The following is a 14,937-nucleotide window of genomic DNA, read 5'->3' as shown; positions in this document are numbered from 1 at the left end:
AAAATAATGGAAAGGTGGTATACCCTGCATTCAGTCAGAGACTGAAGCAATTTCATAAGAGCATTTGAGATACGTTTGGTGGTAGAATTTCCTTGGAAATGTAGGAGTTCTCCTGTGTGTGTACTGGCTTTTAATTGCAGTCAAACATTATTAATCTGGAATAAACAAGCAGAAAGATACCCTACCAACACACACACTCGCACCCCCCACCCCCGTCCCCAAAATAATTGTTATAGATGGTTGTACTCTAAAACACTTATATGGTACATATTTCATTGATAAGACATATGATATGTGTTAATGTTTTGGTTATGAGAAGGGAGTGTGTTGCCTGGGGAAAACACTTAAACCAGTAAAATTTTTGAGACTTTAGCAAAAGGGATCTTACTGTCAGGGTCTGAACATGGCACAATATTCTGTTTGATAGCTTTCACAGATATTTTCATAGTTTTAAAAAGGGTGCTGGGGAAGATACTGCATTCAAATCTGTTGAAGTATCTACTAAACAATTTTAGGTCTTGATCTGAAAACTACGTAAGGAACTGATGGTAGTTCAAAATGAGTCAATGAGTCTAGATCTAGTGGAATTTATTTTTAAAAATGCTTTAAATAGTCTTAAGTCTTCTCTGATTGGAACAGGGGTATGACACAGATCACAATTTACATCACTAGGGTTTACTTTGTAAATGAGGGTCCATAGCGGGGCTTGTTTCCTGCAAGTACAGAATAGAGCAGATAGCCAAAGTTCATGGGAGCAGTAGCCATCATAAAAAAAAAAAAAAAGTACTTCTTCTTCTACAATAATACAATCTTTTACAGAAAATCATCTTCTGGGAAGTTTGCCAGCAAGGCAAATATTTCACTGGATATTTTAAATGGTCTAAAACTTCGTCCTCAGTAAGCCGTGTATATTGTGAACTATTAGTGAACTGTTACTGCTTGACCAGTATTAATCAGGGATGAAAGAGCACATTGTTTTACAGTTTCTAAATCATTTACACTAGTAAAATTCTTACTTTCTTGTCCTAAAAGGTGTCTTACTGTTTCTGACAGAGAAATTCTAAGGAGTGAGTGCACTTCACTGGTAAGTGGACTGATCACTCCTTTCAGCTGACTAATGCTTGCTCACCATGGTAGAAGAGGAATACAGAAGTAGTAATTAAAAATCTATTAGCTGACAAGTATGTTTTCTTATGTATAGTAGGAGTGTGGAGGTTGAATAAATACGGGAGATATTAAAATATGGGATAACTAAATTGTTCCGTGCAGTGCAGCTTGTTTCACTCTTCTTGATATATATTACCACTGTGATAGGAAGTAAATAAAAAAAAATATATATTATTTATTTTTTTTTAGTAGAACTTCAGTAACCCATGTGGCAGTTTTTCAGGTAAGGAAGTGTCCATAGAAACTCAAAACGTTACGAAGAAGCAAGTTTGGTATATGAGCTTTAAGCGGTAATAACCTGCCTGTTGTTGCATAAGCCTCTTAGTTGGTGCAAGCTGGATCTGTGGTTCAGCAGCTGAATGATAATGAGTTAAGTATCTGCCAAAAAGTATAGTTTCTAATCTGGTAATCTCAAATTTTGATAATGAGCAAGTACACAGTTTCAGTTGTGTAAATATTTTTTATTTTCAGTGTAGTTTTTCTGAAGTGCTAAAAACTTCTCTAGAAAGTATTTTTGAGGAATGGTTCTAAAGAAATTCACAATGATGGTGATTTTGGTTAAAAAGAAAAAGATGCAAACCACAAACCGTTTATCCATCTCAGCCCATGGTTGATACCAGTTTTTGTAAAATTGACTTTGGAAAAGTTTGGAAATCCCATGGAAGCAGTTTGTCATGTGGTGGTAACTGCGATGCCCTTGCTAGTATTTAAGGTGTAGAAAATAAAGTACAATTAATAACAAGTAACAATGTCAGAAATTCTGCAGCTAAGTAACTGTTCCATCTCCAGTGTGTTACGGGGTTTTCTAAGATAAAACCAGATGGTTTTACTTTGTTTATGCCTAATCAGTTTATAGGAATTTTTAGGTGTCAATGATGAAGAACAAACTTTTAGCAACAGAACTCTTAAGCAGCAATACTTGGGAGTGGTCAGTTTCTCAAAGTGGTGGCTTCATCAGTGCCTTCTTAGAGTTGTCATTTAACTCTGTTGCCTTGTCTGCAAGGACTCTGGTTTAGCTGTCTTGCCAGTTGTAAACCATAATGTTGTGACACAAAGCACAGTCATTTTCTAGACTGCTTTACAGCTATGTAAATTGGAACAAGAACTCTAATCTAGAGTGAGCCAGCTTAGATCACTGAGAATTAGTTCCTGCAAAGAAAAAAAGATTAATAGCTTAGAAGTTGAAAGCTAACATTGTACTGGGGCTTGTTTAAGGTTGCAGTTTCATGTACGACCATTGCAGTTATTCTGATCGGGAGAAACTACTGCTTTCTCCCCCAATTTTTATATTTTTGTAGAAAGAACCACTGGCTTCACCAGTGATTGGCCAGGTATCGATGATAATACTTGCCTGAGCTTATATTTTACAGTAATTGCTGCAAAGTTAACTGGGTTTTTTGGTTTGGTTTGGTTGGCGGTTTTTTTCCCCCCTCTTTTAGATCTATCTGGATAAGTTTTATGGTACCAGCATTTTAGCTGTTACTACCAGCATTTCTTAAAAGTAGTTCTGAAGGGGATAGGTAATAGGTCTTTATCAGTAGCAACACTTAAATTGCATAGAAGTGCATGGGATTTTGAGGATTTTGAAAGATCCTTGACAATAAAGAAATAGAACTTGGTCATCACTAAAATTCAGTAGGTCTGTCAGCTGTTTCATTTCTGTATTAGCTAGTGCGTGGTGACAAAACACGCTTTTGAGGGATACTTTGTGATGCAATTGTGCAATGAAGTTCAAGTTAGCTAAATGTAACTTTTTTTTTTCCCTAACTGGCCTGTTGCTTATGCTTCAAAACATGAACCTGAGCATGTTTTCATGGTGTAGTTTAAACAGCAGAGAGTGGTGGGTGTATGATAATATTGCCACCTATTGTGCAATTTTACCACATGCCTGTGGCAGCAGTTGTAGCTTATCCAAGTAATTATATATATTAGGACAATATTGTTGAGTCTTCTCTTGTTTTCTGGGAACTTGTTTAGCCACTATGGAGAAAAACCCCTGAGCACGATGTGATCAATACTTCATAAATTAGTGTCAGGTGCTCTGCAGGCCATAATGATGAACTATCCTTGAAAATCATCAGGGAATTATTTTTTGCCCTTTTGCAGCTCCTGAAGGAGTTGCACAGCTGGCAGAGCATATTGCCCATCACCATGCCACACTTGGCATTTTAAAGCCTGCTCAGATTGCACTAGCTGTGGGTCAGTGATTTGCAACAGTATGAAGTATGAAGATAGTAAATGTTTGCATTTTTTGCCCTTTGTAGGATCAGATGAGTTAACACTACATTTATGGAGAGTCCAATCTGTTTTCTGAATCTACCAGGTACTTGGTGCTGCATTTCCTGGGTAGGTTAGCCCTGTGCTGCAGGAGTCTATAGAGGAGAACTACCTTCTGGATGTGTTCTGCTAAGATTCTAGTAGTATCCAAGTTTGAAGTCACTCTGCTTTTCATGCTTTATGTTATTTTATTATGCTTCAGCATTTCTTTCATAATCTCCCTGATTTTACTGATGCACAATATTGCAAAAGCAGTATAAAACTAGTCAACAGTAAATCATTTGTGCATCTTTAAACCTCTTATGCTGATTAAAAGTGTTAAGGCTATTAGTATTTTTTTTTTATATAACTGGGTCTAAATTTAGTTTCTGTTGCAGTCAGAAACCACACTGGTATTGCAAGCTGTGATCCTAATCTGCTTTCTCGTGGAGTCGATGTCAACAGTTCTTCACCCCAGCTTTTGTGTTTCTGTGCACTGATGACTTGAATAGTTAACATTGTGTTTATCACAGACATTCAGTAGTGACTTTTCATGGTTCTGATTTTGCTTCCAGAGGTGTCCACACCTTCCAAACTGAACAGCTTTAAGATACCTCCATGACGGCCTCATCCTGCAATCATCATTCTGTGTAGCCTGTTCTGACTATGTTAACGTAATTATTATGAAAAAGCCATAAAGCCGTGCCATCATATATTAATGACTTCATTTCTTGCAGTATTGTGCATTGCCTTTGGTCAGTCAAGATGCATGGTCTTATTTTCACATGCTCACAAGTTCTGTGTCATAGCTGACAGCTTGCTGTAAAATAATCAGCTTTGAATGAAAATAAAGACTGCGCTGGTAATTGGGGTATAAAAATGTATAGTGAAAGAAGTCATTGGCTTTGTGTTCAAGGAACATGTGGACAACATTGAATATTTGACTGCTAGCCTTGCTGCTATTTATATGTACAAATGAGTGCCTTTAAGCTGATGTACAGAAACGTGTAATTTACACTTTTTTAATATGACATTGAAGCTTATTTTTTCTAATGCATGCCTAGAAGATCTCAGAACCAGCTACTAGAGGCTGCATTGCATGAGCTGTATATTTGAGCTTATATACCTAAGAGTCAGTTTGAGTGCTTCACGCTTCTGGTAATTTTACTCGTACATTTGAAGGACTATTGAGTTAATTGTTTTGTAAGAAAGAAATAGCTTCCAAATTATGGAGTTATTTTTTCATCTGTGAGTGGAATTTTCTTTCGTTTATCTGAACATGTGCTCTAACAGTTCAGAAATTGTTCTAATGGAACCTTCTAACGGGGGGGGGGGTAATACGTTGTCTTTAAAATTGAGCTGCCTGAGGAAACTGATCATCCTCTTGAGACTGGGGAAGGATATCTGCCATGGTATTCTTGGTTTGGAAATAAAGTATGGGTGAAGAAAGAGCTTTAGATGTGTTCTGCTTTGCTCAAGAGTCTTGTCAACTGCTCCCTGTAGAATTAGGCATACAGTTTAAGACTGGGGAGGTGAACTGGAGAGTTTTACTTGCAGATCTTTTGGTGTCTGCAAGCCTGTCATGTGAGAAGAACAGTATGTTCTACAGGATAAAATGAGGTTAGAATTATGAATAGCATCAGAGAGAGTTACACTTACTCATGGATCATACAGCAGGGTGTGTAGGTCTACAAGTGGTTTATGAAATGTTTTCTGATGGGTGGTTTGAGTGACTTGATCTATAGTTTAGATAATGACTTAAGAACAGGATTAGGGGCACTAGAGTTACAAATTAAATTTGAGTCTCAGAGAAGCTAGAATGAGGTTTTTGTTTCATTGTATTGATAATATTCTGATGCTTAATAATTCGTAAGATAGTTCAGTCATATGCAATGTAGTTCTATGAAATCCAGAATTAAAGGGAGTTTTTATAGTTGGGCTTCTAAATGTTGCAAGGTCTTCCTAGTATTGAGTGGATTTTCATTATGATATTGACCTTGTTTATTCCTTGAGCTTTCTAAAATCATGTTTAAAACAATACTAATTTCTTAAATATGTACTTCTACAAGCCTTGATTTCTTATTGCAGATGCTCTGCCACGCTTATATGGATTGTGGCTATGAAAGGGCAGATGCGTGGAAGTTTTTGAATAGTACTGCACTTTGAAGTCCCTAAGTACAAGTATAAGATCTCTCTTCTTGCAGCAAGGCAGAACACTGCTTTATTCACAGGGCTTTGACTTCCTTCATGTGACCGATGAGAGCTGCTGAAGTACAGCATTAATTTGAAAACTCAAGTCCACTGCTTGGCTTTGACTCCAAGGTCTCTGTTTCATTGTCTAGCGGATTTATAGCCCTGGAGTTGGTAACTAGCTAATGGCTCTATGCAAGCAGCTGAGATTCAGCTAGCAGGGCACTTCTAATGTCTAGTTTCATTGGATGTCTGTCTATGCTGATAAAATTATATGCTTCAGGGAAGACAAGGGAGAAAAGATGGAAGTGGTGAAGACAGCAGATTCCTGCTTGGTTGTCCAATTATACTTCTGTAGAATATGCCCAAGAATTACTTTCTGTACCCTCAACTTCCCCTTACTTTGTGCTTTATGTTTGTATACGCTAAAGCAGAATATTATCTCCTTAAGGACAGGGAATTTTTTCTAAACTGAATCTGTGGAAATACTCCACTCTTTGATCTGCAAAGCATGTTGGCAGAAAAGCAGTTAATCTGCTAACACCAGGTATGTCATTTAGGTGAGTAGGAGCCTGGAGTTCCCATGCTGCATATGGAAACTGAGGGATGTGATTCAGAACATGAGAACCTGAGATCTTCGGTTGGTATTGGCTGGGCTTCTGCACCAGTTCTCCCTAGTTTTGTGCAATTCTTCCTTTTAGGACTCTGTTAATTTGTGGATACAGTGGGTGTAAATGTTTTGGATTTAGGTTCTTTGTTAGGTTCTTGGTCGTTTTTTTTAGTAGAGGAAGTATGTTAAAGCAGCATACTTGAATTTCTGCAGAGATTAAAAGTATGTTCTCTTGCTACAGTCAAATGAAAGTAACTGAAGAATTTGAGTGCAAACGCCTCCTCTGTGCTTTTCCTGTGTTTGAAAGAAATCCCACTGTAAATGACTGCAAGTGCAAGTCATCTTGATCTAAAAAATACAACCCAAAGGAAGGGGTGGGCAGGGGCAGGTGTGATACCAACTCTGTAGTTGGCCAGAAGTAAACTCGTGTGGCCAGTGTTAGTGAAGACCACTCCTTTGTCATACAAACCCAACATATGCCGTCTCTGGGTGTTATGACTTCACCTGCCCTGTTCAGCTCCCAGTTTTGGGTACATGGAGCATCCTAGTGCAGAGCTTGTCCTTGCATCCTTGGGGCGTGTGTTGTATTAGCAGTGGGCTGAGTCTTCAGCTTTGAGGGCCAAAGCAGGGCTTTGATGGTGTAGCTCAGTGTGTTCATAAAGGAGCTTCTTTGGAAAAGCAGAATGTATGTGTCTCTGTGCCCAAAGTAAGGTCTCTTTTTGGGAAAGTATATAATTGGAGCCAGTGATACTTTTGTGTTTGAAATAGCACTCTGTGTCTGAACAATCTCCTCCATTCGAATCTTCAAGTAACTTAAAAAGCCTCACTTCTGATACCCCACTTAAAAGGGTATTTTTTTTTTTCGTTTTTAACTTTCCTTTGTACAGATACTTGAAACCTCCTGCAGAAAATGCCAGTTTATTTTCAGTATGTATATTCTTAAAGCATGAGTTCCGTAGTGAGTTCTGCAGGTCTTTGAAACAAAAGCAATTATAAAGACATCTGAATAAAACAATTTGCATAGCAATAGCAGCCCAGTTTTGGTATATATGCTAAAACAAATTGACACTCTCATCCATTAGTGGCAATGCTACAGACCTCATCAAACACCCCATTTGCTATGGACACTTTTAAAAGTCTTATGTAGTGAATGTGTTTCCACAAAATAAGTAAATTACATGGCCTATGGAATCTTTTGGAACCATACTGCTTTTGGGTTAGTCATGTTGCTTGCAGTATGGTTAGGCAGGCATGAGCCAGCTAGCATCAAAGCAGCAGATAAACTTGTCATTTAAGAACAGACGCACACGAAGTGTGAGCTGCAGCCATATGTGAAACAAACAGCTTTAGGGTATCAGTCGTGACTCTCTCTTTGCTCTTGTCAAGCTAAGTACTGTGGTGCATCGTGTGCTCTGGAGGAGGCAAATGGAGAGGTCCTAGCTGGGGTAAGCAGTTAGAACAAGGCACTGAAAGTTGACAGTGCTGAAGTTTTGGAGATACAGGATTTCTGATAAGAGTTCCAAGTAAAAGACCTTTTTGTTTGAGCTGGTACTTAGGCCTAAGGGGTCCATTTGCATCTGTGTGCCTAAATTTGTATTATAGTATGTCTTACTGAATTTTTAGAATGGCATTGCCTAACACACTGCTAAACATTGGAATGCATTTAGCCAAGCATCTTTTGTATCTTTGGTATTATTGTACCCTTTGCAGTTGTGCTACTATTAAACCTGTTGGACAAAGGCCTAATGGTTTCCTGGGTTGGTAAATAGGGGAGAAGAGTATGTCAGCATGGGGTGGGAAATGTTAATCTGGCTGCTGGAAAGCTAAAGCCTGTCCCAGAGAGACTGCTGCTGGCTGTGACAGAGTCCCTCCTTCTGTCCCATCTCTGGTCTGAACAGAACTCCTCCTTTACATTTTCTCAGAGCAGTCACACCCATTTTAGCATTTTGCTGAAGAAAGGGAAGAATCCCATCTATTCAGGGAGAGAAAAGAGGGTAAGGCCCACTGTCAGGCTACAAATTTCTGCCTGTACTGGCATCCTAGCTAGGGGGGAGGGTGTCAGACTTCTTGGGCAAGGTAACACAAATTGAGATACTGTGGTATCATCACAAGCTCATCATTTTGGTACCGTGTATGCTTAGGCTTGAGGTATTGTAAGTCTAGTAGAGTACTGCCTATTGGTTATGTTAAGATATAGACCTGTTGGAGGGGGTCCGAGGGTCCAGAGGAGGGCCACAAAAATTATTACAGGGATAGAGGAGCTGTGCTATGAGGAATGGCAGACACAGCTGGGGTGGTTTGGCCTGGAGAAGACTGGGGAGACCTTACTGCACTTTCAGTTCTTGAAAGGGGCCTATAAGGAAGATGGGGAGAGACTTCTTAGCAGGACCTGTTGCAATGAGGAGTAATGGTTTGAACTAAAGGAGGGGAGATTCAGACTCAGTACGAGGAAAAATTTCTTTACAAGGAAGATGGTAAAATACTGGCAAAGGTTGCCCAGAGAGGTGGTGGATGTGCCATCCCCGGAGACACTGAAGGCCAGGCACGATGTGGTTCTGGGAAGCGTGATCTAGTTGAAGATATCCCAGCTCATTGCAGGTGGGTTGGACTAGATGACCTTTGAAGGTCCCTTCCAACCCAAACTATTACATGATCCTATGAATTACATGGTGAGAATCCACAGATGTTCTCTTTTGCTGTAGCTGATGTTTTAAACTGGTCAGTCTGGGAGGCCAGGGCTGGATCCTCTAGCCCAATGTTCATGGATTCATTTTCAAATCTCTGAATTGTGTTCTGCATTAAAATTCTGACTTGGGTGCAAGGCAACTGCTTTTAAGAGTAGTTGGCTGCAGTCATTAAGGTCACAACTAGTGATGGTCCATGCTGCCTGTGAATGTGGTCAGCTGTCAGTTACGCAATATGTGTCACTATGATGCTAAAGATGGGTATGACCAATATCTATGAGTCAATGTCAGCTTTAATGTAAGCAGGCTGGACAGGCACTGCAGACTTGTAGTGGGTTTGTGATTAAAATAGGTTGTATTGGCAGAAAGGGCCTGCTTGATGCTGCAGTTTATGTTGGCAGGGCAGTGCATATCAAAGGATTTAATCTAGCTTTCACAGTCTGGAGCTGTTCAACTTCATTTTTATCTTGGGGTATAATCAGCGCTTATATGGCCCAGGCTTGTGGAAGTGTAAAGGTGACTCTAAGTGGCAGAAAGGCCAAGAAACTGAGGAAAGAGCAGCATTTTCTGTTTGATTTGGTGGTTTTTATCTATTTTTGGTTTTCTTTCATTTTATTAAGTGTCCATGGACGTGCTTGCAGCTCCAGAGTTCCTTCTGGGGTATGTTCTGAATTTGCTTGGATAGAAATGGGGAAAATAAGTTAATAGAACAGTTGCATATACAGTTTACTTCTTTGGCTGACTTCACATGAATAAGAGATGCTGTTACACAAGATGTGATTCCTAGCTGCTCTTTAAATCTTACTAGCATATCGGGACTTCCATGACTCTTCTGACATACACTGCTCTAATATTTACCTGACTTGGACTCCGAGTTACGTGTTATTCCGAGCATGAGTTACAGTCACTCGTGCATTAGGGTAGGGCATATAGAGAAACTCTGAATTTTTAGAGCATGTTGAACTGTGTAGCTATGGCCTTTGTAAATGGCCTTCATAAATCAGTGTTTTGATCGTGCAGCATAAATATAACTGCTTATAATGTTCACAGAAAAAATACTGGATGATGAAAATTAGCCTGACCAAACTGATTACAGTAATGGGATACAAGCATTTTTGCTGGGATTTTTTCTAGCTTGTAAATGGACTGTTTTCTCTGTTTCTTTGCTTACTTTTCTTTCCACAAGACTTTAAAATCAGATATTCATTCTGATGGAGCAAGCTGTCCAACCTCATTACAGTGGCTATGTAGCAAATCACTCAGTGGGGACTCACTGATGGGTCCATCTGGGCAAATCATTCACTGGGGACCCAGTGATGGGTCCATCTGGGCAAATCATTCACTGGGGACTCAGTGATGGATGAGTTACAGTAAGGTTTGAGTATTAGTGTTGTACCTGGTTCCTCCTGTCATTGGAGGGAATTAAAATCAGGTTTGATAAGTAAGTTCTAAGGGACAGCCTCTGACAAAGCAGCCATCTCACTGCAACTTATGGCTAGAGCCAAACATGTAGACAAAATGAGGAACAGTTGTAAGAACTGGGAATGTGAGCCCTTTGCTCAGTAAGTTGTCAGGTGGTGGCTGCTCATGTTAATCATAGAAGGGTTTGGGTTGAAAAGAAGCTTAAGATCATCTAGTTCCAACTCCTCTGCGAAGGGCAGTGATGCCTCTCTTTAGACCCATGTCGCTCAAGGCTCTGTCCAACCTGGCCTTGAGCACTGCCAGGGATGGGGTATTTATCACTTCTTTGGGCAGCCCATTCCAGTGCCTCACCACCCTAACAGTAAAGAATTTCTTCCTTAGATCCAATCTAAACTTCCCCTCTTTAAGTTTTAACCCATTACCCTTCGTTCTATCACTACAGTCCCTAATGAAGAGTCCCTCCCCAGCATCCCTATAGGCCCCTTCAGATACTGGAAGGCTGCTATGAGGTCTCCATGCGGCCTTCTCTTCTCCAGGCTGAACAGCCCCAGCTTTCTCAGCCTGTCTTCATATGGGAGGTGCTGCTGCCCCCTGATCATCCTCGTGGCCCTCCTCTGGACTTGGTCCAACAGTTCCATGTCCTTTTTATGTTGAGGATACCAGAACGGCACACAGTGCTCCAGGTGGGGTCTCATAAGAGCGGAGTGGAAGGGCAGGATAATAACACCAATTCAAGTAGTTGTTGATGTGTGAAACAATTGTTTTACAGGTAAGTCTGAATTTTCTTTGAAATGTTAGGCGATGCTTGTAGAGAGCAGGAAAAGTCATCTGGCCAAACTTCACTGGTGCTTTAAAACTAGGATGGCCACACAGGGGCACTGATGTCAGAGCACTTCCTCAGCAGAAACCAAACACTTTTCTGTTCACCTCCAAGGGGATAAGGGAAGTTGGTAGAAAAAAAAGAAATCATGGAAATTTGAGAAATCAAGGCCATGCAGTGTGCAGGGAGTGGACTTAATTGGTTGCATTGGGAAATCATCAAGAAAAGTCACTTCTTTTGATTGGACTAGCTCCAACCTGTCTTTATCAAGTTCCCACTTCTGTGTGTGGTAGATTAAATGGCATCTGTTTCGTTGTGCTGTAGAAGTGTGCCTGAACATGCAGTGTGTTGTTGAGCACATTTATTTTTTTCCTAGTGCAAGGTCTCCAGGGGATCATCCAATAATAACTGGAAAGTGCTACTGTTAGAAATAAAATCAGAGCCCTTGAAATAAAGTGAAGCTTCCATGTAATTATAAAACCCACACAGAGATGGAAAACCCATGTGAATTAGCAAATGGTATCATTTGTTTCTCTCTGGGATTTTTAGCTTTCAGTCATCACTCTTTGCTAATACCAAACATGAATGTAGAATGGGCTGACAGTAACGCTATCCTGCTTTGCCTTAAGAAATAACACACTGTGTGTTCCTGTGAGCCTAGTTTGGAGATAGCTTTTGCATATCCTGGTGTGGTGGGTTGACCCTGTCCAGCAGTTAAGCATCCACACAGCTGCTTGATCACTGCTTCCCCAGTGGGCTGGGGAGGGAATGGGAAAAACAAAGACAAGAAAATGTCTGGATCAAGGTAAAGATGGTTTAAAAGTGAAGGAAAGAGGGTAGGGCAGGGAAGTGCCGCAGGGGTGCACTCACCATCTCTCATGGTCAGGCCAATGCCCAGCCAGCCTGTGAGTAGTGGCTTCCTTGGAAGGTATTCCACCCCCTGCCGTCACTCAGCATGATACCATACATTATGGAATACCCCTTTGGCTGGTTTGGGTCAGCTGACTTGGTCGTGTCGCCTCCCAAAATCCTTGCTAACCCCTGGCCCATCGGGTGACAAACCAAAGATTTGATGCTGTGCAGGTGCTGTGCAAGCACTGTTCAGCAACAGCCAAAACCATTGCTGGTTTAGTTGTACCCAAAACAACACGGGGCATGCTCCTCTCTGAAGAACGTGAACTCCATTCCAGCCAGACCTGGCATGCCACATTTGAATACCACCTCTCAAAATGAAGCTGTCTTTCCTTGTAAGATCAATTAGGTGTTACAGGGCTGACATTTTTTGTTATCTAAAGCAAGGTAAAATAAGGACAGTGGGTAAAGTACCAAAAAAGGACTCAAAAAAATTAGGTAAACCTTTATCTAAACTTAGAATTTTCATTTTTTTGTTTCAGACTGTGTTTTGGTTTTGGTTTTTAATTTTCCCCTCAATGCTTAACGATTTTGTGGAAATAGCTCACAAATGAGCTGAAGATAAACTCTGAAGAGATGGGGAAATGTGAACACTGAGAAAAGGGAAGGACTCTTTCTCCCTTTGTTGCTTAAAAATCGAACAGGAGGCAAAAGGAGAAAAGAACGTGAGAGAGGGAAGGAACAAAGGTATTTTCTGCTTAAATCTTACTAAGTTTTCAGCATAAAGCAGTGTGGGTAGGGAACAGGTCACTTTGAGAGATCTAATACTATTTTTCATCCAAAGGTGGCACTAGTCTTTTGCAGTTAGAGGTTTTATTCAGAGATGGGAAATACAGATAGCAAGAAGCCCTCAACTAATCCAACGCTTACCATTAATCCCAAACAAACCATCATTAGTATCTGGTTTTATCCTGCTTAGTACTTGCTGGATAGTGAATTATGTAACCTTTGTTTTATTAATGTTTAATGGAAGCTTATTATCACGTAAGTTACCTCTGAAAAATGTGTGTGTGGAGGGGGGAAGATTTGCTGCTTTCTGTTCTTTATTGTTTGAGGGATTTTTAAGGACTTTTTGAAGTGAGTGGATTTTTCATGATAGTTCCATAAATAAACTAACTCAAATCTCACTGAGCGCATTGCTTGGCAAAAATCAGCTGTTGAACAAATTACAGGAACCTTTTCTACTTAACTAGCAGCTAACATTGATAAACATAACTTAAAAAAGGACTACAAGAAGTTATCTTTATGAAAGAATTGGGTCTGATATTCTGATGCAAAAATAAGTACTTTAAAGTCTTTTCTATGAATTCCTGTTTGTGTGTCCTCGCACACAGTGGACAGTGTGACATCAGTGCTGCAGGCTGATCTTACTAGGTAAGGTGTGAATAAGATGTCAAAATCTCCAGGAGCACGAAGTATGGCTCGTTGTGCTCAAGATCTTGGCCTCTTTCACAGGGAGGAGCTGGTGCTTTAGTTGTAAAAGGAAGTCGCAAGGTGAGAATTGCAGGGAGGAGGAATGATTGTGAGGTAAAAAACGTTAAGGAACAAAATGATTAGTGCCACAGGATGTTAGGATTTTGAGGTACATACAAGGCAGTACTGGAGTGGCCAATAAGCAAATACTTTTCAGAGGAGCTGCATCAGAACAAACGCTGCTATAAAAGGAGAAAAAGAGGTTTGTCATCCATGATGGAAACATGTATGCTGAGCATCAGACCTGCAGAGGCTATTCTAGTATCTGTACTCCAGTTTAAGTGATATATTCTGAAAATCCAGAACTTTTTTCATAAATACATTTGTTTTTTCCTGAGAAAAGATTCGCCTTTTACCAACAAATCTTGCCTCGGGTAATGTTAGACCATTATTGCTACTGCAGTGGTATATAGCCATGAGAAAAATCTTGAATTGTAAAGAATGCTAATGAAGGTGTTTGGATGGTGTCTTCAGAAAGTATCAGTTTGATGTGTCTATTACACTAAAGTATACTGGGAAAATCAAATAGCCAAATTATTGTGAAAAATGCCCGCAATTTAGCAATTTTGTGAACCAAGCAACTGAGTATTACACAGGCTTCCCTGTGCATGGTTTTATGTGTGAGCAGTGAGTGTTCATTTAGTTTATTTTCAAAAGCTCAGACAAAAAGTGAAATTGGGTATTTTCCAGATACTCCCACTGATTAAATATATTTGATTTCAGCAAATGTTTTAGGACACCTAGAAAACTCTCAATTCAGGACACTAGGTGATTTAAAATACCCTGATATAACTGCTGATTCTCAGATTAGAGGAATCAAAGAATTGGTTCTGCAAATAAATAATTCTGATTTGACCATAATATGCAATAAAGGTAATAATGACTATTTCTTATCCTTTGATTCATGAGGTATCTTTGTATTGGGTCACCTGAGTGAGCAGTTTCCTAGCTGTGTGTTCTACCACCTCACACTGTGTACTTGGAATTTCTGTGTGTTGCTGTTAAATAGTCCTGGGAGAGAAGCAGAAATGTCAGGTTTTTATTAGAAGAAAAGTAGCATCAGGTACAGAGGTTTTGGGTATCAAGACCCTGCAAGGCATCCTTGACTCTGCTATTGCCTTGTTTAGTATTCAGCCCTTTTTCACAGTATGTTAGAGATTGGAAGGGACCTCAAAAGATCATCTAGTCCAATCCCCCTGCCGGAGCAGGAACACCTAGATAAGGTTACACAGGAACGTGTCCAGGCAGGTTTTGAATGTCTCCAGAGAAGGAGACTCCACAACCTCCCTGGGCAGCCTGTTCCAGTGTTCCGTCACCCTCACTGAGAAGAAGTTTCTTCTCAAGTTTAAGTGGAACCTCTTGTGTTCCAGTTTGTACCCATTGCCCCTTGTCCTATCATTGTT

This window comes from Neopsephotus bourkii, unplaced genomic scaffold (genome assembly GCF_033783945.1).
Source record: "Neopsephotus bourkii isolate Nb327-2 ecotype Australia unplaced genomic scaffold, CSIRO-AGI_Nbou_v1 NB_998, whole genome shotgun sequence".
Lineage (NCBI taxonomy): Eukaryota > Metazoa > Chordata > Aves > Psittaciformes > Psittacidae > Neopsephotus > Neopsephotus bourkii.
The sequence above is the reverse complement of the archived record's forward strand: the minus strand, read 5'-3'. Positions refer to the sequence as shown.